The sequence below is a fragment of the Crocodylus siamensis genome, chromosome 3, assembly GCF_052110815.1.
Source record: "Crocodylus siamensis isolate JL-2025a chromosome 3, ASM5211081v1, whole genome shotgun sequence".
Classification (NCBI taxonomy): domain Eukaryota; kingdom Metazoa; phylum Chordata; order Crocodylia; family Crocodylidae; genus Crocodylus; species Crocodylus siamensis.
The window spans coordinates 165238202-165264041 of record NC_143397.1 but is presented as its reverse complement, the minus strand read 5'-3'; the positions used below and the strand labels follow the sequence as shown (position 1 = coordinate 165264041).

The window sequence follows — 25840 nt, the reverse complement described above, 5'->3', positions numbered from 1 at the left end:
GCAAGTGCAGGCTACAGGCTTGAACTCCCTCCCCTGGGGCATCTGGAGCCTGGTGGGCACGACCCAGAGCAGCTGGGAGCAGCAGGGCTACATGGAGATCGCCTCACTGCTGATCTTCCTTTTCCTCTCCCCCCCCGGGCTGCACTGGCAACACACCTTCTGTGCTTAGGGTAGCGATGTGGGACTGTGCCCCCCAAAGCAGCAGCAGGCACAGGAGGCAAGTTGCCAGGGCAGCAGGGGAGCAAGCAGCAGCAAGGAGATCCCCATGTGGCCCCACTGTCCCCAGGCATGCCAGGTCTTGCCTGCTGGGCTCCGGAGGTCCCGGGGTAGGGAAGCAGGGTAGGAACCCAAGCCCACAACCTGAACCTGCCCCAGGAACCTGGGAGGTGCAGGTCCTGCCTACTCCCTGGGAGTGCACACGGCAGCAGGGAGCCGGTCTCGTCCTGCTCCCCTCTGGGGCTCGCTGGCTGCATATTGCTGCTCCAAGCCCCACCTGCCTGGGCAGCAGCCTCAGCTCTGCCCAGCTCCCTGTCTCCACTATTTACCTGCTAGAGCTGCTCTGCATGCTGTCTGGGGCCATGTGCATATCCATCCACGTGGCACCTCCTGTCTCTCCACCTTCCTCTCACTCCCTTCCAGTTCCCTGCAGGCTGGAACTCTAATGGCCTGCAGGGAGCTCACTGCAAAATGATAAAATCCGTGGGTTTCTCTGGTAAAATGAGAAATCCACTTTTGCCTCTGGCAAAAGGTAAAATTCATGATTTACTGCCGTTTTCCCCTGCTTATAGGCGCCAGGGTAGCTGCGACTTTTCTCAGGGGCTACAAACAGCAAGCATAGAGTTTAGTGTTAACCCTCTCACTGCTGCTGATAAGGTAGTAACTTTTGGCTGAAAAGCCAATGAGTTGGTTGAGGGTGAGCGAGATGCTTCATAAAGTCTGTAATATCTTAAAGGGCCTTGCTCCTCTGTTCAGGGTTAGATCATTTGCCACATTTGGGATCAGAATGGAATTTAACCCCTGGTCAGATTAGCATGGATTTCGAGGGTTGGCTTTCCTCTGTTGGAGCGGGGCATGGCCCTGTTTAGATCTCTTATGTGTATTTAACAACTTGTGTAACGGTGGGACATGGACAGTGCCCTTTTCTTCCTGCTTTACCTATGGCAGGTGAGATGTTCTTTGTGATTTTGGGTGATATGCCTTGTAGTTGTACAAAAGAGCGGTTTTGTGCAGTTTTAGGAATATGTTAGACAAGCACTTCTATAGGATAGTTGGATAGGAATGGTCCTGCTTTGAGCAGTATGTTGCACTAGGTGACCTCTTGATGTTCCTTCTATCCTGACTTCTCTATGAGCCTGTGATCAAATGACTGTAACTTTCAAACCAACAATCTGGCTGCTCTAAAAAGAATAAGTTAAATTAGTAATGTTTAATTTTGTCTCACTTTAATTGAATTCTGACTTTTCTCCTAAGTTTAGTATTTGAAAATATTAGTTATCCATTTAATAGTTGAACATCAAACCAGTTTTCTTTTCTTTTGTGGCATGTACTTATATCTTTTGTATTTGTTTATCTGTAATAAATTCTTATTCCCAATTGAGATTCTTGTCACTTTAGACTGACATAATTTATTTTGTTAAAACCCACTTAAAACCTTTTTTAGTTAATCATTGACCCTAGTAAGCTATAACGGCTACAGCACAAATAAGTTACTAAGGCCTTTTTAGTTCATGGATCATTGATCTACTAGTTTTTAAGGACGTTTTCGATTCATTATTCTGTGTGAGGTAAATTCTGGTATTGCACAATAATGGTAACACCACATGGATATAAAGTACTGTTTTTTTTAATACTCTGTCTCCATTTTGTACAGTAACTCAAAACCCATTTTGTTGTTACCTGTACTATGTTTACTGTTTGTAGTGAGTTTTCTATTATAGCTTATCATGTATTTTAAAAATGCTTTTAATATGTGCTGGCAAGCTGAGTTAATCTGCTGTTGACATCTAAACTAGTATCACGGTTCTTGGTAACTGAGAAACGCTCTTAGCAAGAAGATTGTCTTCAGAAGCATGCAAAGATGTTGGGATATTTGTTCTCTTAACTGTGTAAAAGCTGCTTTGAAAAGTATTTTTTTCTTTTCTGAGACGTATCTAAAAGAAATGACAAGAAAAATCTGCTGTGCCAGGAGAGTAAAAAAATGAAATGGTTTCAGATGGAAAAAAAGACTGTAAAGGAGGGATGGGCAATTATTTTGGCTGGAGGGCTGCTTAATGAATTATAGTGAGCTGTTGAGGGCTGCAGGGGTAGCCCCACCCCTTGACAGCTACCCTGTCCTCTGGTCACCTCTTGAGACTGGAAGTCCCACCCCTAAACCCTGACCTTTGCTATAGGAAGGCCCTTCCTTACCCCTACAAGTACTCCTTTGGGGAGGGGAGGATTGCCATCTTTGAACCAGAAGAAAACCAATTCATACACCAAAAGTCAAACACCTACTATATTTTAATTTTATTACAAACTATTTTTGTCATGATATGTATTTGTGTAGTGTATCTAGAGGTGATTGCATAATAACTCAAAAATACGGTCTTTGGTATAGTACGGGGGTGGTTGGGTGGGGGGTGTCTGGTGGGGTGTGGGGGGGAGTTGTGAGGGGGTGTGGCTCTGTGTGCTGAGGAGTATAGGGTGTGTTGCGGGATGTGTGTATATGTGGACAGGTTGTAAGTTTTGTGGGGTGTGGGGACTCCCATGGCACACAGCCCCTGTCAGCAGTGGCAGCAGCAGCAATGGGCAGGGGCCCTTGGGCATGGGCTTTGCACTCCCACCCATCCCATACTCCCTGCCTAGCTGCAGCTCCTCCCTCCCCCAACTACAGCTCCCTCCACCCCCACCACTTCCCTACCTGCTGCCTGGAGTGAGCACTGCAGCAGGGAGATGAGGAGAAGCCACTGGATGTCAGGGAACCTGAGCAGTTCCCCTGGCAGCTGCAGCAGTGACAACAGTAGCCCCATCCAGTAGCTGCATGCTGGCTAGGCCGGGCCCTTCCACGCACAAGGTAGACGAGTGAGGCGCGGGGTTGGGTGGGCACCCGTGGGTCAGCTGAAATTGCCCGGCAGGCTGTATCTGGCCCACAGGCCATATTTTGCCCACCCCTGCTTTAAGGCAATACTTTAATTTGGAAACAGAATGTAGTCCCATGGTCATATTGGAGGAGAAATATACTTGGGGATAAAATCGTAGTTACACTGAAATTGAAAGAGCAGAAAGTATGGAGTTGGTCCCAAAGACAGAACTGAAATTGGAGATGATGGTTTTGAAGTAGTGGCAGTGACATCTTAAAAGCTAAATCATGGTCTATTACTATCATATAGATTCATAGACGTTAGGGTTGGAAGGGACCTTAGCAGATCATTGAGTCTGACCCCTGCCGTAGGCAGGAAAGAGTGCTGGGGTCAGATGCCTATCTAGCCTCCTCTCAAAGACTCCTAAGGTGGGGGAGAGAGCACCATCTCCCTTGGAAGCCCATTTCAGGTTTTGGCACCCCTTACTGTAAAGAAGTTCTTCCTGATGTCTAACCTAAATCTGCTCTCAGTCAGTTTGTGGCCAGTGTTCCTAATTACTCCAAGGGGTGCCCTGGTAAACGGAGCGTCTCCTATTCTTTGCTGTCCCCCCCCGATGAATTTGTAGGCAGCCACAAATCAGAGAGTTGCAACCGGGCAGAAATCCAAGAGCTGCACCCTAATTGCACATGGCCACCTGTTGGACAGCCCTGTGAGTTAGATGATAACATGAATGTAGCTTGTATACCAGATATTTATTTTTTATGATGTACAAAGTGTATTCTAAACACAGAAGAATTAAAAAAAAAAAAAAAGAAAAAAGAAATCTCAGTCCCATTAAAGCCAATGGAAGCCTTTCTACTGCATTTAAGTGAACCAGTGTTTTTCATTAAGTCACTAAACCACTGCAAAAGAGAAAAAGAGTGATAGGAGAGAGACTTTTCCTGGGAAACAGAATAGGGGAAAGCAGGACTGGAATATTCAGTTGTTTTGTGTGATAAATTATAGCAAACTATCTTAAAGTATTTTGACAGCATTTAAGTATCTTGTACAAATGAGTTCTGGAGGCAGTACCAACCAAACAACTGTTCCCAGTCTTTGCATATATAGTTATTTCTAGCTGACATATGTAGGGCCAGAACTTTAAAGCATCTCTGAAATCTGCTAAGGACATTTCATTTAAGCAAAAATAAATTGATTACAAAAATAGTAGAAGACATTCTTGCTTTCTTTCAATTATTAATGTTTTGAAAGTAGACAGGATAATGGACAAGTCATACTAGGTAACTTTTACCAGGCTGTAAGTTTACATGATTCTTACTAACCATGAACAGATACAGAAGAAATGGAAATGGGATTTCTTACTGCTATATATTTTGTGTATAAATTATACAAAATGTCTGATTTTGATGCTGCTACCAACTTCGCTAAATTACCTTTTCCTTCTTTCCCCTGCCTCTCCATAAAGACTGCATTTGCTTAAGTGAGGTTTTTAAGTCCTTAGTGCCTTTTAAAATATAAAGAGGTGATATTAGGTTTTGGGTGCACTTACAGTTGGCTACAGTTTTTTATTTATATATATATATATTCTGTATTCAATTCTAGTCTGTCTCTAGTAGTTTTAGAACCTCTTGGAAGAAATACCTTTAAAAATACTATAATTTTTTCGATGTTTAGCTTAGCCTAGGGCATAGTTGAATAGAACTGATTCAGCAGTTTAAGTTCTTCATGTGGAAGACATTCCTTTTTTTTCTTTTTAAATATAATCCAATCAAATTTGGGGCAGATGGAATTCAAAACAGCTGAACTAATCTGGTTAAAACTATAGCTTTTGTAGTTCTTGCTGAAATCTAAGAAATAAGCCAAGTTTGGACTGGGGAGGAAGGAAGGGAATGTGGTCAACAGCCTTGATGTTTAGCAGTTTTAAAGCAGGAAATCTGCCTATGTAGTAGCAATGGATTTTCTTATTTGCTTTTTAAAAGTGAAGCTCAAAAGAATAAGTATATTTTGAGGCCCCTTAGGGCTTTAATTGATCTAAATGTTTGGTAGGACTTTAAGTCAATCTAAATTTTCATTGCAACAAGTGCAAAAAGTCACTCTAACCTTTTTTCAGGCTTCTTTGGGTGGGGGGTTGTTTTAAATTAGCTTGTCAACTCGGAATGACTTTCTTCATGTTTACCTTGTGCTGGGAATCTTAAGACTTAAAGAATCAGACAAAGCCTTAATAGTACGTACTGCAGCTTGCTTCACATACACTTCCAGTTTGTTCTGTAAATTGTGAAACATTGTTTTGGAGCAAAATTAAGAAAGGCTTTGATCATATTCATAGGATTACCCAAACATAATATTACTGTTATGCTAGAGGCTTATGGAATATATCCATGTTGTTCACTCACTCCTGAAATATAACAAGACTGCACAGGTTTATTTGGAAGGAAGATAGGAGAGAATAAATAGTCAGACTACGTTAAATAGACAGATGCCTTTACAGAAATTTGGCTGGGATTAATATATTTTTCCAACCAAAATCTGCATGGAATATTCTATGGCTGGGGCTCTTAACTTCACAGTTTAACTAAAGCTATGGACAATACAATTGTGTCAGGAAAAATGCCTCTTGACACACAAAACTAGTGTACAGGTGTTCAAGGGAAGTTTTATGTGCGTTTACAGGAGGGGAGGAGGAGTTACCTAAAAGTTACCTAGTATGACTTGTCCATTTATCTGTGAAAAAATTAGAGCATTTCTGACCAGGCAGTTTTCTCTTCCAAGCAGTTTTCTTATGCCAGCTTGAAAGTTGTATGGTTTCTTGGGGTCCTGAAGACCTCCAGTATCCCACAGTCCCCTGCCTTCCTTCCCCCGCTCCAAAGAGGAAACAGGGAGGGAAGGTGAACAGTGGGTGGCCACTGGGCAGAAGGCTGTCAGGGAGCCCCAGGGGACCTTGCTGATGCTTAAACAGTGCCCACACTGTTGAAGCTGCAGTAACGGGGGAGAGTAGGAGACAGAGGCAGCATTGTTTGATATGTCCCTGGTTGTCCCCAGGATGGGTCCAGTTGCAGGGAATTTCTCCCCCACTCCTGCCAGTTGCCTGATTTGTAAAAATCATCCTCCATGACTCGGTCTGTCCTAAGGATACCTGGGCAGGCTGAGCCATGCTGACTATGCTTCTGTCACCTCAGTCTGTGCAGTGGCAGGGAGACATATCCTTGCAGGTCAAACCATCCTAAGAGTGTTCGAGCCACCATGGCTGCCTCCTGTTACATGAACAGACTGGGGTCACCCTGGATCTGTGAAAAGGATTAGGGGAGGGGAGGATCCAGAGAGGGGGCACTCTTTTCCCCCCCCCCACCCCTTCCTGCTTTGATTCCTGGTCCATCCAAAGTTTAAAGCCAACTCCCTAGCAGTGGCAGCAGAACTTCCATTCAGGCAGCAGTGAGGGAATCAGTTGACTTCATGGCTCATTATAATCTGCTTGATTCCTTCTAAACTCTTCATTTTATAGGTGTTAATGACCCCGTCTCCTTTTAATTGGTCTTTAATGGTTCCACTGCTGCAGCTATCTTTACTTCTGCAATGATGCTGTCCTTGAATTTCCTGAAATGTCCATGTTTTTCTTTTTAATAGAAATTGAAATATTATTTATAGTTGTTAGTTGTCATTTAGTGAGTTGCAGTTACATAAGTTTGCATTTGAGATGCAACTGTGGCTAGGTACAGAGAGAAGATAGTACAAGTTTCTCCTCACTTTATGCAGTACATGTGTTCCTGGAAAATGGCTCATAACTCGAATACGTATAAAGGGAACCCACTTTACAATGTAACAAATAGGGGTATGTTCCAAGACCTCGACTGTACTGATCTCCAGACCCCTTTCTACCACTTTTACAAGACAATTTTGGTACTCACCAAGAGCAGACAGTACATATAAACACAGGGAACTATCATAATGGGGATGGCAACTACAGAAACACGTGTCGCAGACAACGAGCGAGGAGCACAGATCCATACAGGAGACTATTTTGGTACACGTCACTCCCACAATGCATCGCACAAAGCAGATGACTCTGGGCTTCCACCACGCAGATCGCATACGAGTGAATTTACCTCACGTATAACAAGCTTTTGGCATAAAAAGGGTCATTGCAAAACAGTGAACTCACACATTCAGAACCCAGATAAAGCAAGGGAAACCTGTAGATGATTCCAGCTACAGTGGTATGGTTATAATGGTCTGTTTCAAACTGTTAGGAATGTGTTGCTGCCAATGAGGTGAGAGAAATGAGGCTATATGTTCTGTTGCCCAGAATCTTGACTTTTTTTTTATTATTATTGCATGGTGGTTACTCATGAGCAGGGATCCTAGTTTTCTCTGATTTAAAAAAATCTCCAATTTTCAGATTTAAAAAAGTAACCCAAATCCACATTTTCCCATGATTAAAATGAAACACCACTAAACTATCTGTCTATCTAGCTATCTACCTATCTGCCTATCTATGTTTAATTTTGATCGTGGAAAATGTGGATTTGGGGTTACTTTTTTTAATCCAAAAATTGGGTATTTTTTTACATCAGAGCGCCAGAATCCCTGCACATGAGAGAAGACTTGAAAATCTTTCCTCAGAACCCCTTCCACCATTTCTGATTCTCTCTCCTCTACCAATTACACCTCCAGCACTTTAGAAGCCATTAGCACAGTGGTTCTTAACCTTTTTATACTCGAAACACCCCTCCTCAGACTCAAGTCAGATACTTCTCAGAAAATGCCAGCTCTTAGCTTTCACTTATTATTTTTCCATAGTCAAGAAATGTCTTTGTTAATTATTTGGACAGTGGGATCAAGTGTATACTTAGCAAATTTGTGGATACCAAGTTGGATGGAGTTGCAGCTACTCCAGAGAGTAGGGCTAAGATCCAGAATGACCTGGAGAGACTGGAGAAATGGTCTACAGCAGCACTACTCAACCTTTTTACCCAGTGGGCCAGATGGGCAGTGCCTGGTCCAACCATGGGCCAGATGGTGGTTCTGATCCAGCACCTGGGGTGGCTGTGGCAGTTACCATCCAGCCACATGGAGGGGGGCAGGGGCTGCCTGAGCCCAGACCTACAAGGGTGAAGGGGCTTCACCTGCTCCTGTATGGAAGGGGAGGGATGTGACCAGGCTGGGAGGTGATGAGGACATGGCTCAGCCCCATCCCAGTGCTGAGAGGGAAAAGGGCGCGTGGTCTGGCCCTGTGGGGGAAAAGGGAACATGGCCCAGCCTCATAGAGGGAAAGAGTTGTGGCTGTTCTGTGGTGAAAATACAGTGAGAAGAGGAGCATACAGGCACTCTACCCCCTGGCTTGAGAGCAACAAAGAAGCATCAAAGGTGACCTCTCCAGCCAGGCCTGTTCTTTGTTTCCCTCTACCCCATAGGAGCCCAATTACTGACAGCCTGCCTTCTTTCCTGCTGGGGAAGCAGACAGGCTGTTCTGATCAGCTGTCAGCTGCTGAAAAGCAGCAGCTACCAAAGACAGTTTGCTGCCATCCTTGACAAGTGGCAGAGATAAGGAGAGCTGCTCTCCTTGGCCCTGTCATCCCCTGGTATTGCCACTTCCAGAAGCCTAGCTCTTGCCAGGGCGTTTGCAGGGGTAGACGGAATTCTCTAACCCGATCTCCTCAGCCTTTGCCTGTATGCTCCACCACTCTGCTGAGCAAATTGAGGAGGGGAAGAGGAGAGTAGTAGAGTTAGTATTTTGGGTGAGGAATCTGCACCACCCTTTCAGCATTACCATGCTACCCTGATAGTGTTCAAGGAGCTGTGGGAATTGGCAAAACCATTTGAATCATCCCAGAGACAGCAGAGACTGTTCAGTTGGCTATAGCAGAAGGGTTCCTATAGGGCTTCCTGACAGCTTGCTACTGGGTGGGCTGTCAGGGGGACTGGCTGCTGGAACAGGCCATACATGTACTTCTAGAAAACAGCAATATTGCTCTTTAAAGAGCAAATAGAGTTTAAAGAGGGTTTTTCCTCACACAAACATAACATCTGTTCATTTCCAGCACTCTGAGGGAATACCCCAAGATGTGTTATAGAAGAGTTTATTAGCTACTGGAGGAGGGAAATTACTTATCTAACAAGACCACTGCTTTATTTAACAGAAACTATGTTGGTTAGATAAGTAATCTCTCCCCTGGGGCCCCTCAGCCAGTCAGAGGCATGGCAGGGGCACCACATTCTGCCTGCAAAAATGGCTGCTGACTCTGCAATTTGCATGTGAAATAGATTGGCAGCTGCTGCCTGGAGATTTACCGTAAGTAAAACAAAAAAAAAAAACGTGGAAACTAGCCAGGAGTTAGGAATTATGTCTAGGCCAGTTGCGTCTTAAAAGGATCACTGGGTCCAGTATCTGTAAAGACTCAAGTGCTTATGTTTGCTCAAAGTGTATTCTGACTTCCTCATTCTACTTCTCTGCCTCCCTCCCCCCATCAGTAAAGGTGTCAGGTTACAACCTTGCTGTGCTACTGTGGAGTGGGGGCAGGCTTCTGATCCCAGCTTGGGCAGTAGAGTTTGTCTTTTTATTTTCTCTCAGTTCTACCTGATTCTATGTAGGGTTTCTTCGAGCTGAAAGAAGCATCCAGAACTATTACTGTGGGCAAAGGACCACCAAGGTTCACAAGGTCTTGTATGCCACAGGCTGCGCAGAGTCCTACCAGAGACCAGTGCCTGGGTGGTGGCAGTATTACCCCCGGCTTGCGGGTGTTCTTCAGGAAGTGGGACAGCTGACTGAAGGCTCCTTGAGAGAGACTCCTGAAGTGTGGTTTTGGGCCTAGTACAGTGAGGCAGGTGGCTTGGCATAATAGAGCCCCTACTATGCATGCTATACCATCCTTCACCCTCTTTCCCCCTGGCAGGCTGTCCAACTGGGCTGCAGCAGTCACAATCACTTTTATTTTTAATAAGTTCCCACCTCCCCCAAGGGAGCCCACCAAAGGCACGGGTTTTTTTTTTTTTCAAAAAGCCTGCCCAAAATTGCAGTTTCCACACATACTACAATATCACAATTTTGTTAGTTCTCTAGTCATAGATTAGGAGTCAGCAGTATTTTTTAGTGGTGGGCTGGAACGACCCCGCTCAGGTCCAAGGGCCTGGCAACTGTTGCCACTTTTCACCACTGCCCAGCTGCTGCAAAACACTGCTGAAGCCCCCTCTAAAAAATATCCATTTTTTGTTGTTGTTGTTTGGGTTATTTTTACCTGGCTACAGCAGCTGATGAACTGCAGTGCCCACAAGATGAGTTTCACAGTATACCAGTTGAGAACTGCTGCTCTGAACAACATGTTCTGTCTTACCCACTCCCATATACTGTTCCTGCCCTAGACAGGCCTATTCCTGCCCTAGCTCCCATACTATGCACAGTACCAGGATCAACTCGTAGCAGAGAGGCAGTTACCTCTGACAGCTTCAGTTACATATCAGAATTCTGAAAAGTCAAGAGCTTCTCACAAGATCATAGGAGCCCTTATATTGCAAAATCACAAACCTTGAGAAAATATTGGGAGTTTTTTCATGAGTAGGGTCAAAGTGGCCTACATTCTGCTAGTCTGTCAGAGCCTTTTCAAACTATTTCCAGAATGGATTGGAAACTTTTTGAAAATTGGGAAAATAATGAGCAGCCTGCAAAATTGTGTATTAAACCAAAAAAACAAAAAAACCCTGACTGTTCCCTTTACTTTGCTTTTCATCTCCATCTCCTGTTGCTGGTCTCACGTATAGTATTTTATTTTTAGTACCTATTCTCGTAACTATTACTTTTAGTGCATATAAAATAAGTTCTCTCCAAATCTGGTGAGAACTATTTTATCAAAATTTCTGCCCACTGACTTCTGCAAAGATGGTAGAGTTGGAAGAAAGCGTTTAATTATCTGGAATTGTAAAATCCAGTTAAATAGTTGCCTTTTTCAGAAATGTAAGAACCCTTAACCTAGAGTACCAAAGAATAAAAATGCTCTATTTATGTTTCAAGAATCTCTCTTCTATTCACTTTGAAGAGATTACAGTATTTAAGCTAGGTTTCTCTGGCCAGTTGGACCAAAAAAAAGTCATACTTATTACCAGGGATTTGGGTTTTCTGTTCGCCATAGAAAAATGTGGATTTTCTCTTTTTAAGGGAAAAAACCACAGATTTTCTTCTTTAAAGAAGAAAAACATGGGAAACAGTAAGTTTCCCCTTGCAGGCTGGCAGTTCTACCCTGCAAGGGGCTGGGGGGACTGGGAGGAGCACAGACAGGCAGAGGGCACCACAAGTGTGTGGCGACCAGGCAAGTGAAGAGCAGCTCCTGCAGCTCCCTATAGGTTAGATGGGGTGGAGGGATTGAGTCCTCCACAGTGAGTGAAGGAGGGAGTTGGACATGGCTGGGGATGGGGGCACTAGCCAGCTGGGGCAGTGGATGTGGCCTGAGGCTTGGGGCCCAAGGCCAGGTCAGGAATGCATGGCTGCAGGGCCCAGGCAGGGAGTAGGACAGAGCCGCAGGCAGCATATCTGGAGGATGGGATGGGGGGCATGTGCTGCCTGCACTCCTGGGGGGCATGTGCCCCCCAGATTTGTGTTCCAGGTGGGACCAGATGCAGGCTCCCTGCTGTGGGCTTTGGGTTCCCCACCTTGCTGCCTTCCCCCTGGGGCCCTCCACAGCCCAGTGGACAGGACCTGGTGTGGCAAGGGAAAGAAGGGGAGGAGGACTCAGTGCTGCTGCCGGGAGCCCCGTGCCACCATGTTACAGTGCCCACTGCCTGCCTGGCAGCAGTGGGGTGGCAGCATGTAGTTATGCCCCCTGCTGCTGCTGCATGAGCAGGGAGCGCCTCGCTATGGCAATGTGGGGCTGCCCTGCTGTGCCAGGCCCCATCTGCTGAGCTGCAGAAGCCCCTGGGTAGGTGGGAGGCAATAGGGCAGAGAGCCTCGAGCCCTCAGTGGGTAACCTACATCTGTCACCCCCTGCCACAGGCTTCAGCCGTGCTGCCCCTTGGAGATAGGGGGGCTGGGCTCTGCTCCAGCCACAGCAGCCATCACCTCCCACAGGTGGCAGCTGGGACTTGGGCACTGCTGGGCAGGGCAGGGGGCTATGGACCTGGGCCCATAGCTTTGGCGGCTGGGGGCCTCCACGGGCAGGGCTGGGAAGGACAGGAGGTTGCAGGTTGTGAGTGAGGGTCACCAGGAGGGGTGGAGGTGGGGGGCTGTGGGTTGGGGAGTAAGGGGCACTGGCAGGGCCAGAGAGCTTGGGTTGGGAGTAGGGAGCTGCAGGTTGAGAGTGAGGGGCACCTGGAGGGATGGGGGGGTTGCAAGTTGAGAGTAGGGCTGGGGAGATGAGGGGCTGTGCCTGGGGGAATGAGAGGCGCTCACAGGGCCAGGGAGCTGTGGGTTGGGAGTGAGGGGCACTGGCAGGGATGAGGGAGCTGTGCGGCTTGGGCCCCAGGGGGGTGGTCTGTGAGTTGAGAGTGAAGACCACTGGCAGGGCCAGGGGGCTGTGGCTTAGGTTTGACGTGCAGCGGTATGGGCCAGGGCAGGGCAGTGGCATATCAGGGCTTCTTGGTGCCACAAAGGGCAGTGGGGCGGGGGGACAGCTACAGCTGGACCCACATTCTGGTGAGTGAAGGGGGCAGAGGGAGTTCTGATTTTCTATTATAAAAAAGCCAAGATCATATGCCAAAATATATAGGTATTTAGAATTTATTTAATTATAATGATTGAGGCACTGGTTACTTTAAAATTGTAAATATATCAATAAAACATTGTGATACATATACATGAACTGATACATATATATATACATATAGTGGTGTTTCATTTTAATTGTGGAAAAACATGTAATTTGAGGTTTTTAATACAAGAATTTGGGGGGTTTAATCAGAGAATTCACTGTTTTTAAATAGAGAAAACCAGGAACCCTGCTTATTACCTTGAGTACAGTTCATCCCAAAACATAGAATGTAAATAACCAAAGCTCCCAGGTTATGTGAAATGCCAGGTAGGTACCACTTTGAAAAGTCCAGATTGGTTTTAAGAAAAGACAGGATGCGTCTATTAATTTTAAAAACTAAAAAAAAAAGTGCACGCTAAAACTATGCAAGAGATTCATCTTCATGGGAATTTGTGTGTTTCATTTTAAAGTAATTGGAGATTTGTTGAAATTTCATCAGTTAATAAGCAGTATTTAAGATAATAATTATAGATGCTCTAACACCTTTCTAATTCTCTAAGCTCTAAGAATTATCCTAACCTTGATTTCAGTGCTAGTGAGCTAACAGGTAAGAATATCTCTGCATCAAAATCAGGAATATTTACATCAGTGTAAAAAATCTTTTGTTGTTTCTTCATGCAGTAGTTTTAAAGAAAACTATTGGTTCTGCTATAAAATATTACAGTATTTTTGTTTGATAAATTGTAAATATATTCTTGAGATCAAAAAGAACCCTGTAACTTGTCTGTCACCATGTGTGCCTGTTAAAATATCATCCCATATTATTTTATATTATAATGAAGTAAGTTATGCTTTCTTACTTGAAAGTGGAGAGAAGAAAATATTAGACTAGAACTCTAATTCTGTGGTGGGGAAAGGGGCTTACACAAATGGTGATGTAAGAGCAGACAATGCCACTTAGAACAAATGCAGAAGGAAGGTCTGAATGATCAACATGAAGTTGAGTGGATAAAATATCAAAACAAGAAACTGCAAAAATTTAAAGTAATATTGAAGAATACTCTTGTTAGGACAAACCTAGGACATAGCTTATTTCTACAGAATATACCAAATCATTTTTAGCACCCAGTGTTTTGTAATAAATGAAAGAAACAAGTTAGTTCATTGTTAAATTATGCTTTTGGCTCTTAGTACATAAATTATATCCAGCATTTAATAGTTTAAGGTCCAAAGAATCTTCTTTGTGTTCTCTAGGGACTTATTTTTTAAGCCCCTTTAAACTACATCTTCTATTGTCTATGTAGTTTATGATGCATGTCTCTTCCCCTACCAGCTCTTAAGGATGGGTAGATAAGTATGATTCTGTGATACAGATGGTACTGCTGTTCTGTGGTAATGGATGATGGGTAGTGAGTTTCTGTTGTTCTCCTGCAGTTCAAGCATTATCCGGTCAAAAGTTTGGCATGTGAGCTGCATGGTAGCCACTGTTCTGGGATTACTCAGAGCCCCATGATTATTCTCAATTAAATCTTCTGCTTGGCTAAATTACAGAATCTTAGAAAATGAGGGTTGGAAGGGACTTCAAAAGGTCATCTAGTCCAACTCCCTGTTCAAAGGAGGACTACCCCCAACTATATCATCCCAGCCAAGGCTTTGTCTACGTGGGTCTTAAACTTCTGCGGATGGTGATTCCACAACTTCTCTGTTTCAGGTTTTTACTACTTTCCTAATGAGCGAGTTTTTCCTCATATCTAGCTTAAACTTCCTTTTCTGTAACTTGAAACCATTGCTCCTTGTTTTGTCTCTGCCACCACTGAGAACAGTTTGAAAATGGCATTTTAAAAATAAAATAAATATATCAGACAGAATATAGATAGAAAAAGTGGTGAATCCTCTGGAATCTGGTTAAAAATACTAACCAGAGGCCAAGTCAGAGGTTGTATTAACCAAAGCCTGTATAAAGGTTGGCCGAGATCCTACCACAAGAGAAATCCAGGAGCTGTGTTTTATTATTCCTTAAAGATAAATCCTTGTAACACAACAACTGGGACCTATTCTGTTGATGACAAGTTGGTTGGTATGTGTAGATCGGGGTGTCCAACCTTTTTGAATGTGGGGCCGGATCATGAACTTTTTATCACCCAGTGGGCCGGCGAGCCATGTTCAAAGACCTCATAGGAAGCGGTAGCACATAAACCCCCCCCCCCCCCCAAACGAAAGTACAGTGTTTACTTTTGTTTCTGGTCGCAGCACCACAGGCCTCAGAAACACAGCTTGGAGGGCTGCAGCCCGTGGGCTGTATGTTGGACAAGCCTGGTGTAGATAGAGCCCATGATGCTTTGCCTTTTTTAAAGATCCTAATTACATAGGGCTTTACAATTGTTTATACTGTGCTATTCAACCTCAAAACACTTGGATATGGTGCATATGCTTCACAGTGTAAATCAAGGAGTGCCTGATCCCACTGTTAAGTCCCAAGAACATGTTGATGTGGTAGTTCTTCTCCTGCATAACTGTGATGAGAGCATGGAGAAAAGATCTTTCTGAAAATAAACATTTTGAGTGAGGAATACAAAATGTGCATCATAATGTTAAAATTGCTTGTTTTGTGAACCAGCCTACTACTTCTAATTGGAACCCCAAAGTGCCAATTTGCTGCTCTTCCATACTTTCTAAGCCACCCAGATTAACTGTTATTACTGACAAAGGTTTTTTTCTGTAAAGGACCTGGGAAGCAAGACTGCTTTTAGCCAGTTGTGATGCATAGCTTGAACAGCTTTTCAGTATCCTTCAAACTGTAGAGAGATGAGAACTGCTTGTTTCCCATGTAGTGGAAGAGGATATTAGTTAAAGGATAAGGTGAGCATTTCAGTTTAGGTTAGATCCCTAATTGCTGAGGCCATTTTGACACCATCTCAGTGTACCTCTTCTCCTCCTCCTGTCTTCTGCTCATTTGCAGATGACACCAAGCACGGTTGGGGAGGGAGTAGTAGATATGCTGGAGGGTAGGGCTAGGATTCAGAGTGACCTAGACAAATTGGAGAATTGGCCCAAAAGGAATCACATGAGGTTCAACAAGGACAAGTGCAAAGTCCTGCATTTAGGACAGAACAGTCCCATGCACCAGTACAGGCTGGGGGCTGACTTGCTGGGCATCAGCTCTGCAGAAAAGGCCCTGGGATTACAGTGAAGAATAAGCTGAATATGAGCAAACAGTGTGTCCTTGTTGCCAAGAAAGCTAATAGCATACTGGGCTGCATTGGTAGGTGTGTTGCCCGTAGGTCATGGGAGTGATTATTCCCCTCTATTCAGCAGTGGTGAGGCCACATCTGAAGTATTGTGTTCAGCTTTGTCGTCCCCCCCCCCACTTACAGAAAGGAAGTGGACAAATTGCAGAGAGAAAAGCAGAGGGTGACAAATGAGGATGGGACTGGGAGACAACTTATGAGGAAAGACTGAGGGAAATGGGCTTATTTAGTCTAGAGTAGAGGAGAATGAGAGGGAACTTAATAGCAGCCTTCAGCTACCTTCAGTTCGAAAGAGGGTGGAACTAGACTGTTCTCAGTGGTGGCAGGTGACGGAACAAGGAGCAGCTGTCTCCAGTGGCAGGAAAGGAAGTTTAGGTTAGATATTAGGAAGAACTTTTTTCACTAGGAGCATAGTAAAATATTGGAACAGGTTACCCAGAGAAATGGTGGAATCTCCATTCTTGGAGGTTTTTAAGACCCGGCTAGACAAAGCATTAGCTGGGATGATCTAGTTGGGGATGGTCCTGCTTTGAACAGGGGGTTGGACTAGATGACCTCCTGAGGTCCCTTCCAACCCTAATTTTCTATGATCCCTCCTCTCTATTGTTCTAGTGCCTGGAAATATAAGGTTGGAAAATGTACCATTAGTAATTTGAGAAATCCATAGAGATGCCCTTTCATACACTTTCCTCCTTTAAAGAAATGAATTCTAAATATCCTTGTTGCCAAGCATTTGATTGTTGTATAAGTGGGAAAGCCTCTTAGTGACATACCGTAATAGTAGAATTAATTATGTTTGCACTTAAGTCTATTTGTTAAGATGTCATTACCTTTTCAACTGAAAAAGAAGCTAATGGGGAAAAATGCTTCTCAGATGCATGACTTGTGTACTGGTGCATATCGGGAGACAAACAGGGTCCGCTAGTCCCTTGTAATGCTTGTCTTTCCCTCTCAACTTCTGTTGTCTTATTTACATTTCCTTCTGATCTGTATTTTCCTCCGTGTCTGGGGCTTTTTGTGTTTTATTTCAATTTTTTTAAAGCCAACTTGTCTCTGTCTTGTATATATTTTATATACTAGTTGTTGAGACTCATGTATTATGTTGCAATTACTGACAATTCACCCCATGGAACATTTATGTTCTGTAATGAATCTCAGACGATCCTGTTTAAGAACAAGGCAAGTTTAAGAGCCAGACTTGACCTATTTGGAAGGCTGCTGATCATTTCCTGAATTCGTGAAAAATGGACCAGACTTCAGTGTTCTTAATCTCTTCCAACAAACTTTCAGTCAGTTTTCTAAAAATAGAGATAATATTAAAATAACAGGGACAGAATAAAGAATTGTGTATTGGAGCACTGAGTGTCATTGCTGAAAGAACCCCTTTTTAATGAAAGTGAAGTCTTGGTACTAAGAGCCAAAAATTTTAAAAAATTATGTTTTACTGTTTGTTTTTTATGATTTGACATGTACAATTTGTTTGTTGTGCCAGATCATCATGGGGCCTATTAGATCATCTAATTGAAAAGAAAAGAGTTTGCTGTCTTGGAACTTCTCCAGAAAGTGTTTGTACCATAGCCAAGCCCCTCCTCTGTTCTGACTATGGTCTGTTCCATAAGTTATGTTTATTGTGTTGATTTTTCTCTGACCAGTTTAGAATATGAAATATTTTATTCAGAAAAGATACTGTACAGAAAATATAAAACGTATAATTGTAGCTGTGTAACTAGTCAGCTGATTTTCAATCTCATATCTTAAAGTAATCATGATGTACAACCCAAGAAATGCACTGAACCTGTTCTTGAATATATGCCAGTTTGGTATACTAGTAAGATGACTTTTTAAATCTTTTTAAAAATATATCTCTGTTTTTAAAAAATCTTACTGCATAACATAACAAAAATAACTGTAGTCACAAAATGCTTGCTTTGATTGCTGTTTTTACATCCAGCTATGCAGAATCAGTAGTTGAGTTTAACAGCTATCTAACAACATGTTCTGTCTAATAGCAACAGACATCCATGGTCTGCTTTTATCACTGTTGAGAAGGTTCCAAGTTCTTTTTAAGGCAGCTTTAATTAAGCCCTTCTTAAAAAAGCATAATTGGGTTTTAGATTACTTAACCAATTAAAGGCCTAATTCAAATCTACCACTTTTTTATAGATATGTTTAGAAGTACACTTGCTATTCAGTTTTCTAAGTGCTAGTCTCTGAAAACAACTTGTTTTGAAAATAGATATTTAGTAATCGTACTTTTGCTGTACTACAATTTTTTTGACCAAGAGAACCTTTCTGCTGTTGTGAACCAGGAAAGGGTCTTTTCAAGGGGTCACAATCTACTTTTGAAAGATGACTGATTTGCATTCAGCGTCATCTATTAAAACACACATCACCTCTATTTACAGGATGAGCAGGAGTTGGAAGCCTTTATCCTACGTGAATGAGAAATGAAAGGGAGACTTTTTTAAAAGTAAATTATATTATAGTGTCACAATACACATAAATGCAAAACTGCAGTGTGTAATGCTTTTCCTTTCTTATAGAAATAGTAGCAAGATTGCTATTTTGCATGTGGAGGTATAAAAGGGGACTTACTGAAGAGGAGATCACATAAATAGGAAGAAGGCAAAATAGATAGAGACATATCAAAGAAAGATCTGTAACAAATAAAGAGAAACCAGTATCTTTAAACCTTTAAAAGGATAACTAATTGGGCTATGAAGGACTGACTTTGAAAGCACATAAAAAGGGAGATCAGAATACAGAAGGTAAATAAACAGTAGAAGAAAATGAAAGCATATTTACTCCAAGATGAGATGTTTTTTTCCTTCCTAGATAACATAGGAGGAAAAGCCCTCTATCTTTGAACCAAATACAAGGTGGTAGAGGGACAGGCAGCTGCTGTGGCTCTTGTTGGGGTTCTGGTCAGCACCTTGGCCTCTGCTCCCCTTGTCTCCCTTCCACAGCCCCTAGCCTCCACCCACTCTGCTGCTTACATTTGCTCTGACTCCAGCTCTGCTGCAGCCTGGGGCACAAAGCAAGTATGCTCCAGCCCCAGCCTGACCCAGCCGCAGGGGCATCACAACTCTGGCCCCAGCTCCGTGACATGGCCAGAACTGCTACTGCTGCAGCCAGGCCAGGCTGGGGCCAGAGCTTACTTGCTCACTCCCTGCCCCAGCTTTAAACAAAGCAGGAGCCGGAACCTGTTGAAGCCTGTGCAAGGTTAAGCAGCAGGGGTGTGAGCAGGTGATGGGGAAAATGGGTACAGGGGAAGAGGTGGCAAGGAGGGACAGGCAAGGGAGCAGAGGTAGCAAGTGGTAAGGGGAACAGGCTGCAGAAGGCAAGATTAGGAGGCCAAGGGGTAAGGTCTCAGCTCCTCAGCAACCCCCCCGCAACCAACTGCACTGTCTGCCCTCTACTATGCCCTACCACTTGCCCCATCATCTGTCCACCTGCTCCCTTGCTGCTGCCCCCTATTGCCTCCCACACCACCTGCCTTCTCCACTGCAGCAGTGGGAGGGATGAATTTAAGACAACTCTCCAATTATTGGGTTTTATAATGGAAAATTATAAATGCTTATGATGCTTAAGCAAATAATCCAGGAGGGAGAGAACTACTCTGTCCTTCAAATCTAATAATTCTGTGCAGCTTGACTATTTTAGAATGGGACCACACTCACTCAAGCTACACTAATTTGAGCTCACATGGGAATGAAGACGAGCACTGGTCCTCCAACATCTTGCTAAGATCCTTCTTACTGAGAATGGAGAATCCGTACTTGAGATGAGATAATATTTATATTATGAAATACAAATAGAGCCAAGAAATACAGGGCCAGCCCGTCCTATCCTGCAAAACTTGCGACTGCAGGGGGCCCCATAGCCAAGGGGCCCCCTGCATCCAGCAGCTTGCCACCCCCTCCCCACCTCCCTGCCACTGACTTCACGTCTGGCTGCTCACCACCCCCCACCTGTGCGGCTGCTGCCGGCTTCTTCAGCTGCTCGCCACCACCACCAGCTGCTTCACGTCAGGGGGCCCCAAAAAATTGTGGGCTGGCCCTGAAGAAATATCCCTCAAAAAGTTGTTGCAACAGGTTGTAACACATACAAACCAAACAGAGTTCTCCTTTAAACTGGGTCATATTTGTGCATTTTAATCTGTTTCAGTGGATTTCTCACTGAAAATTCAAATTCCCGTTAGAATAATGACAAAATGATAGAATAACAATACAAGATTTATCTATGCTTTTTCCAACTTCCTTGGCTAATAAGGGAGCCATTCTAAAATATATATATATAATTTTAACTGGGATTTTAAAAATCTAAAGCAGTGGTGCTTAACCTTTTGGCCCTGTGCATCAGATCATAAAATCTTCAAAAATGAGGGGACTTCAGGATGCCACCTAGTTCCCCGCCCCGCCTGCCGGCCCACTCAAAACAGGACCATCCCCAGCTAAATCATTCCAGGCAGGACTTTGTTGAGCCAGGCCTTAAAAGCTTCCAGGGATAGATATTCCACCACCTCTCTAGGTAACCCATTCCAGGGTTTCACCACCACCCTCCTAGAGAGAGTGTTTTTTCCTAATATCCAACCTAAACCTCCTTTGCTGCAACTTGAGACCACTGCTCCTTGTTCTGTCATCAGTCACCACTGAGAACAGTTTAGTTCCATCTTCTTTGGAACCATGCTTCAGGTAGCTGAAGGCTGCTGTCATATCCCCTCTCAGTCTTCTCTTCTCCAAACTAAATGAGACCAGTTCCCTCAGCTTTTCCTCAGAAGTCAGATGCCCCAGCCCCTAAACCATATTTGTTTCCCTCCACTGGACTCTGGACTCTGAAAGCTTGTCCACATCCTTTCTATAGTGGGGGGCCCAAAACTGAACACAGTACTCCATATGTAGCCTCACCAATGCAGAATAAAGTGGATTACTTCCTTTGATCTGCTGGCAATGCTCCTACTAATGCAGCCTAGTATGCTGTTAACCTTCTTGGTAACAAGTGTACATTGAGTTGTATGCATCTTACTGTCCAGATCCTTTTCTGCAGAACTAGTGCATAGCTAATCAGTCCCCAGACTATAGTGATACATGGCATTCTTCTGTCCTACGTGCAGGACTTTGCACTTGTCCTTATTGAACCTCGTGAGATTTCTTTTTGCCCAATCCTCCAATTTATCTAGATCACTCTGAATCATAACCCTATCCTCCAGCATATCTTCTATTCCCCCCAGTTCGGTGTCATCCATGAACTTGCTGAGGGTACAATCCATCCCATCTTCCAGATTGTTAATGAAAATATTGAATAAAATTGGCCCCAGGACCAAACCCTGGGGCTCTCCGCTTCATACCGGCTGCCAACTAGACATCGAGCCATTGATTACTACCTTCTGTGCCCATTGTTCCAGCCAGTTTTCTATCCACCTTACAGTCCTTTCATCCAACCCATAATTCTTTAGCTTGCTTGCAAGAATGCTGTGAGAGATGGTATCAAAAGCCTTCCTAAAGTTGAGCTATATTAAGTCCACTGCTTTCCCTGCCACCGCCAGTTATGTCATCATAGAAGGCAGTTTGGTCAAGCATTACTTGCCATTGGTGAATCCATGCTGACTGTACCGAATCACCTTTTTCTCCTACAAGTGCTTAGAAGTGGATTTTTTAAGGACCTCTGCTGCATGATTTCTCAGGGACTGAGGTGAGGCTGACTGGTCAGTGGTTCCCTGGATCGTCCTTCTTCCCTATCCTAAGATGGGCACTATATTTGCCCTTTTTCAGTCATCCAGGACCTCCCCTGATCTCCACAGGTTTTCAAAGATAATAGCCGGTGGCTTTGCTATCACATCACCCAGTTCCCTCAGCATCCTCGGATGCATTGCATCTGACGCTGTGGACTTGTACACATCCAGCTTTTCTAAATAGTCTCTAACCTGTTCTTTCACCGCTGAGGGCTGCTAACTTTCTCCCAAAACTGTGCTGCCCGGTGCAGTAGTCTGGGAGCTGATTTTGTCCAGGAGATGCGTGGTGCAAATTCAGCCTGTGGGCTGGATCAACCCTTACACCCCAGGATTTGGTCCTCAGGCACTACCTCTTCCCTGCCCAGTGTACCAGGATTGGGCCTTAGGGGCCCAGTTCTACCCCTGTTACCCCTGCACACTGGGACTAGGTCCTGGGGGGGCCTTGCACCACCCCCATCTGCCTGGATTAGGTCATGGGACCCAGCACCACCCCTACCCTGTGCAGTGCTCAGGACCCTGGGTTCTCCATGGCAGCAAGGAAGCTGACTTTCTGACTTGGTACCATGGGCTGGACTTGAACACCCCTAACTTAAAACAAACTTCAGCTGAAAGAATAATGGAGAGAACAACACTTTTGACAGTGACGCAACCAATTTATGTGTTGGATCATTGAGAAATTCAGAAGTCATGTGGTGTTTGGTAGTGGTGTTTCGTGCATGCTTTTTATGAGGGACATTGAATGACTTGTATTGATAATTTTGAGTCTGAGGCACAGTATTCCTGTTTTATGGAAGAACTCATGCTGAACTTTTTATATATGTATTTATATAAATACATAGTCCTGCACTTATATAAAAAAAAAGAAAAAGTTCAGTATGAGTTCTTCCATAAAATGGGAGCACTCTGCCTCAGACTCAAATATGTATAACAGTAAGAAAATCTAAGTCTCAAAGCAGACCTCCCCTTTAAGGAAGTTCTGACAGTTTCAAGCCAAAACCTGGGACAAAGAAGAGCAGCAACACATGTAGCTTATCCCTGAAATTAATGCCATTTAACTCAAATAATGGAGTTAGTAATGATTATCCCAGGAAAAAGTGTTTGTTCTTCTTACCTTGCATGCCACAAAAGTACTTAAAGTAGGGAAAATGGCCTTGTAGGATTCCAGGATAAAGGAATGTCTCCCAGTACCTCTTTTTTTTAGCCTAACACACTCTGAGAATTTTCAGGTAAAATCCTCTCAAGAATGGCCTGCTGCAGGTAGAGGCCACATCAAGAATGCTAGTCTGTCCCTCTGCTGGCAATGACAGCTGTAAAGTATGCTTAACAGTACTTGCAAACCTATACTTCTGTTGAGGTGAAGTCCTTGATAAATAGATTTTATTTAGAAGTGAATAAGCAAAACTCATTGTATTTCATTCGTGCTTTCCAGGAAATCACTTTTTTAAAAGAGCAGACACAGAGTATTATAGTTTCTTGTTTGGCAGACATTGTACCTGTATTGACTAAGTATCCCTCAGTACCATAATCAGCTTGTCAATTAAAGGACTTTGCAAATATGATGAAGATTAATTTATCACAGAGTAAGCCTAGAGCATGTTTTGTTCAGAATCTCCTGTGGTAAAGAGCAACTTGGTCAAAGTACTGAGATAACATGGGAGCGCTGTGTGCTCTTGTTGCTCCTGCAGGGAAGCAGTGACAGTTAATTGCCATGGCTCTAGAAGCCATGTGGAAGTTAATTCTGGCACTGCTCCCCATCACTAAATTTTTGGACCCGTGACAGACTCCACAGGCCAGATGATATGGCCCTGCATGCCAGATCAGGCTGGTGCACTCGGCTGGCGTGTGGCCTGAGACCTGGCATGTAAAGTCTGTCTGCATGCCAGATCCAGCCCAAAGACTGGCTGCACCCCACCCATTCAAGTGCTCAGAAGGGTTGAGCACCACTTATTTTTAGGCCACAGAGACATGACAACCAGCCCATGGGGCTCCCCCGTGGGCTGGAAAACTTGGTAATGGGTAGCAGTGGAAGCTCCACGCAGCTGGATCCAACCTTTCCTGAGCTACTGCCTGCACAGCAGGATTAGGGCTGGGCCCCGCCCCCCTGCGCACCCAGGTTAGGTTGGGATGCTTCCAGATGTACGGATGTAGGGCAGGAGGAATCGGCCACCCCCCAATGCATCTGGACCAGGGATGCCCCATTCCACCCCACCCAACATGTCCAGATCAGGACCAGGCTGCCTCTCTTTTCCCCACACTGACAGAAATCTGGATCAGGGTCATTCCACTCTTACCCACCCCACTCTCTCCCTGCATGTCTGAATCAGGGCCACTCTGCCTGCCCCATCCTGGGTGGATGGATCAAGTCCCAGCTGCATAATCCCTGCAGCTGGATCTGGCCTGTAGAGGGACCTGGCACTGCTCATGCAGCCTGCAGTGGTGCCAGAAGGTTGGGCACCACTGATCTAGGCAATGAGCTGTACCTTAGTAAAATGAGCACTTAGTTGAAAGTATGTCTGCCTGTTTGATAGGAGGTAAATATGGGGAACCTGTTGCACCTGTAAGATGTTAGCTTTCTATTTCTGGATGTTGTTCAAGGTATTTATCTTGGGTTTAAGCTATAGAGGGCTAGCATTTTTCTGATAGCCTCCCTGTCCTTTCATGTACTGCCATAGTTGGAGGTCAGCTGTGGTTCTTCATTTTATAATACAGATTTCCCTCATTTTACGCAGGGTTTGTATGTGCAAATTCACTCTTAAGCAGTGATCCATTTTATACCAATAATTCGTTATATGCGAGGTAAATTCACTCTTATGTGATCGGTGTGGTGGAAGGCCACAGACAGCTGCTTTGCGCAGTGCATTGTGGGAGTGATGCGCACCAAAATATAGTGTCCTGTGTGGATCTGTGTTCTTTGCTCATTGACTGCAGTACGTGTTTCCATAGTTACCATCCCCATTATGGTAACATTCACCATCTTCACCTTTGGGCAGGGGGCTGGACTCGATGATCTCCCGAGGTCCCTTCCAGCCCTAATGTCTATGAAATCTGTGAAATCTCCCTGTGCTTGTGTGTACTGTCTACTCCTGGTAAGTACCAAAATTGTCTTGTAAAAGTGGTAGAAATGGGCCTGGGGTCAGTACAGTCGAGGTCTTGGAATGTATCCTTATTTGTTACATTGCAAAGTGGATTCCCTTTATGTGCATTTGAGTTATGCGCCATTTTCCAGGAATACATGTACAGCACTAAGTGAGGGAAACTTGTACTACAGATTTGTCTGTGGGTTGTTAATGGGATATTCTCAGTAAAGACCCTTCAGCCCTTGGAATTTACTCTTCCAATAGCATTGTGGTCAGTTGGATTAAAGACACAATATGAAACACACTATTTCCCCTTCCAGGCCTTGATCTGGCAAATGTGTTCTGGCTTTCTCTGCTTGCAAAACGTTTGTTGGCCCTTTTAAGTGTGTGTGTGTGTGTGTGTGTGTGTGCACATGTGTGCGTGTACACACACATACACCAAGAGATTTTATAAACTGAAAACCATACTTTAAGGTATACAATTTTTACTATATATAGTTTTCAGCTTTTAAGACTTAATGTAACAGATGTAACTGATTTATGGAGTCCTTCACAGCTAAGACAAACCTATGACATTTATACAGTATTAACTGTTTTTATATGTAGAATTATCATCAAAATAAATAATTGCAGACTGTTACCAGCTTTGATTTCTAGGTCTCCAATTTAAATGATATAATTGTCAACAAATATTTTAACAGATTGTATCATGTTAATCCAGACTAGCATAATTTCTTCTTTGCAAAGTACCATGACAGTGTTTTTCTACAAGTAATTACTGCATTCTCCAATAATCTGCTTTTTAAAATAGAAACTAAAATGATGAGATTTTAGTTCAGGAGCCTGTTTGGTATGTCAGCTATTTTTTACAAGTGTATGTAGGAACTGAATCGCCTATCCTCTTGTAGCTTGGTGTAATATGTATTGTAAGAAATCTTTAAATTTAAACTGTTAATACATTTTCTGTCTATTAAATGAAGTTAAAAAATGAAGGGCCTTATATTGGGGTGTTTTGGAGTTTAATTAGCTGGGATCTAGGATTGAAGATCATTAGTGA

At 43.8% G+C, this 25840-nt stretch overlaps 1 protein-coding gene across 1 annotated transcript in view; it reads left to right on the top strand.

Annotated features, from left to right (window-relative positions):
• The window catches only part of GNAL (G protein subunit alpha L), a 316776-nt gene that overhangs the window by 75344 nt on the left and 215592 nt on the right, over positions 1-25840 (top strand). The gene's annotated exons all lie outside the window — the stretch shown is intronic.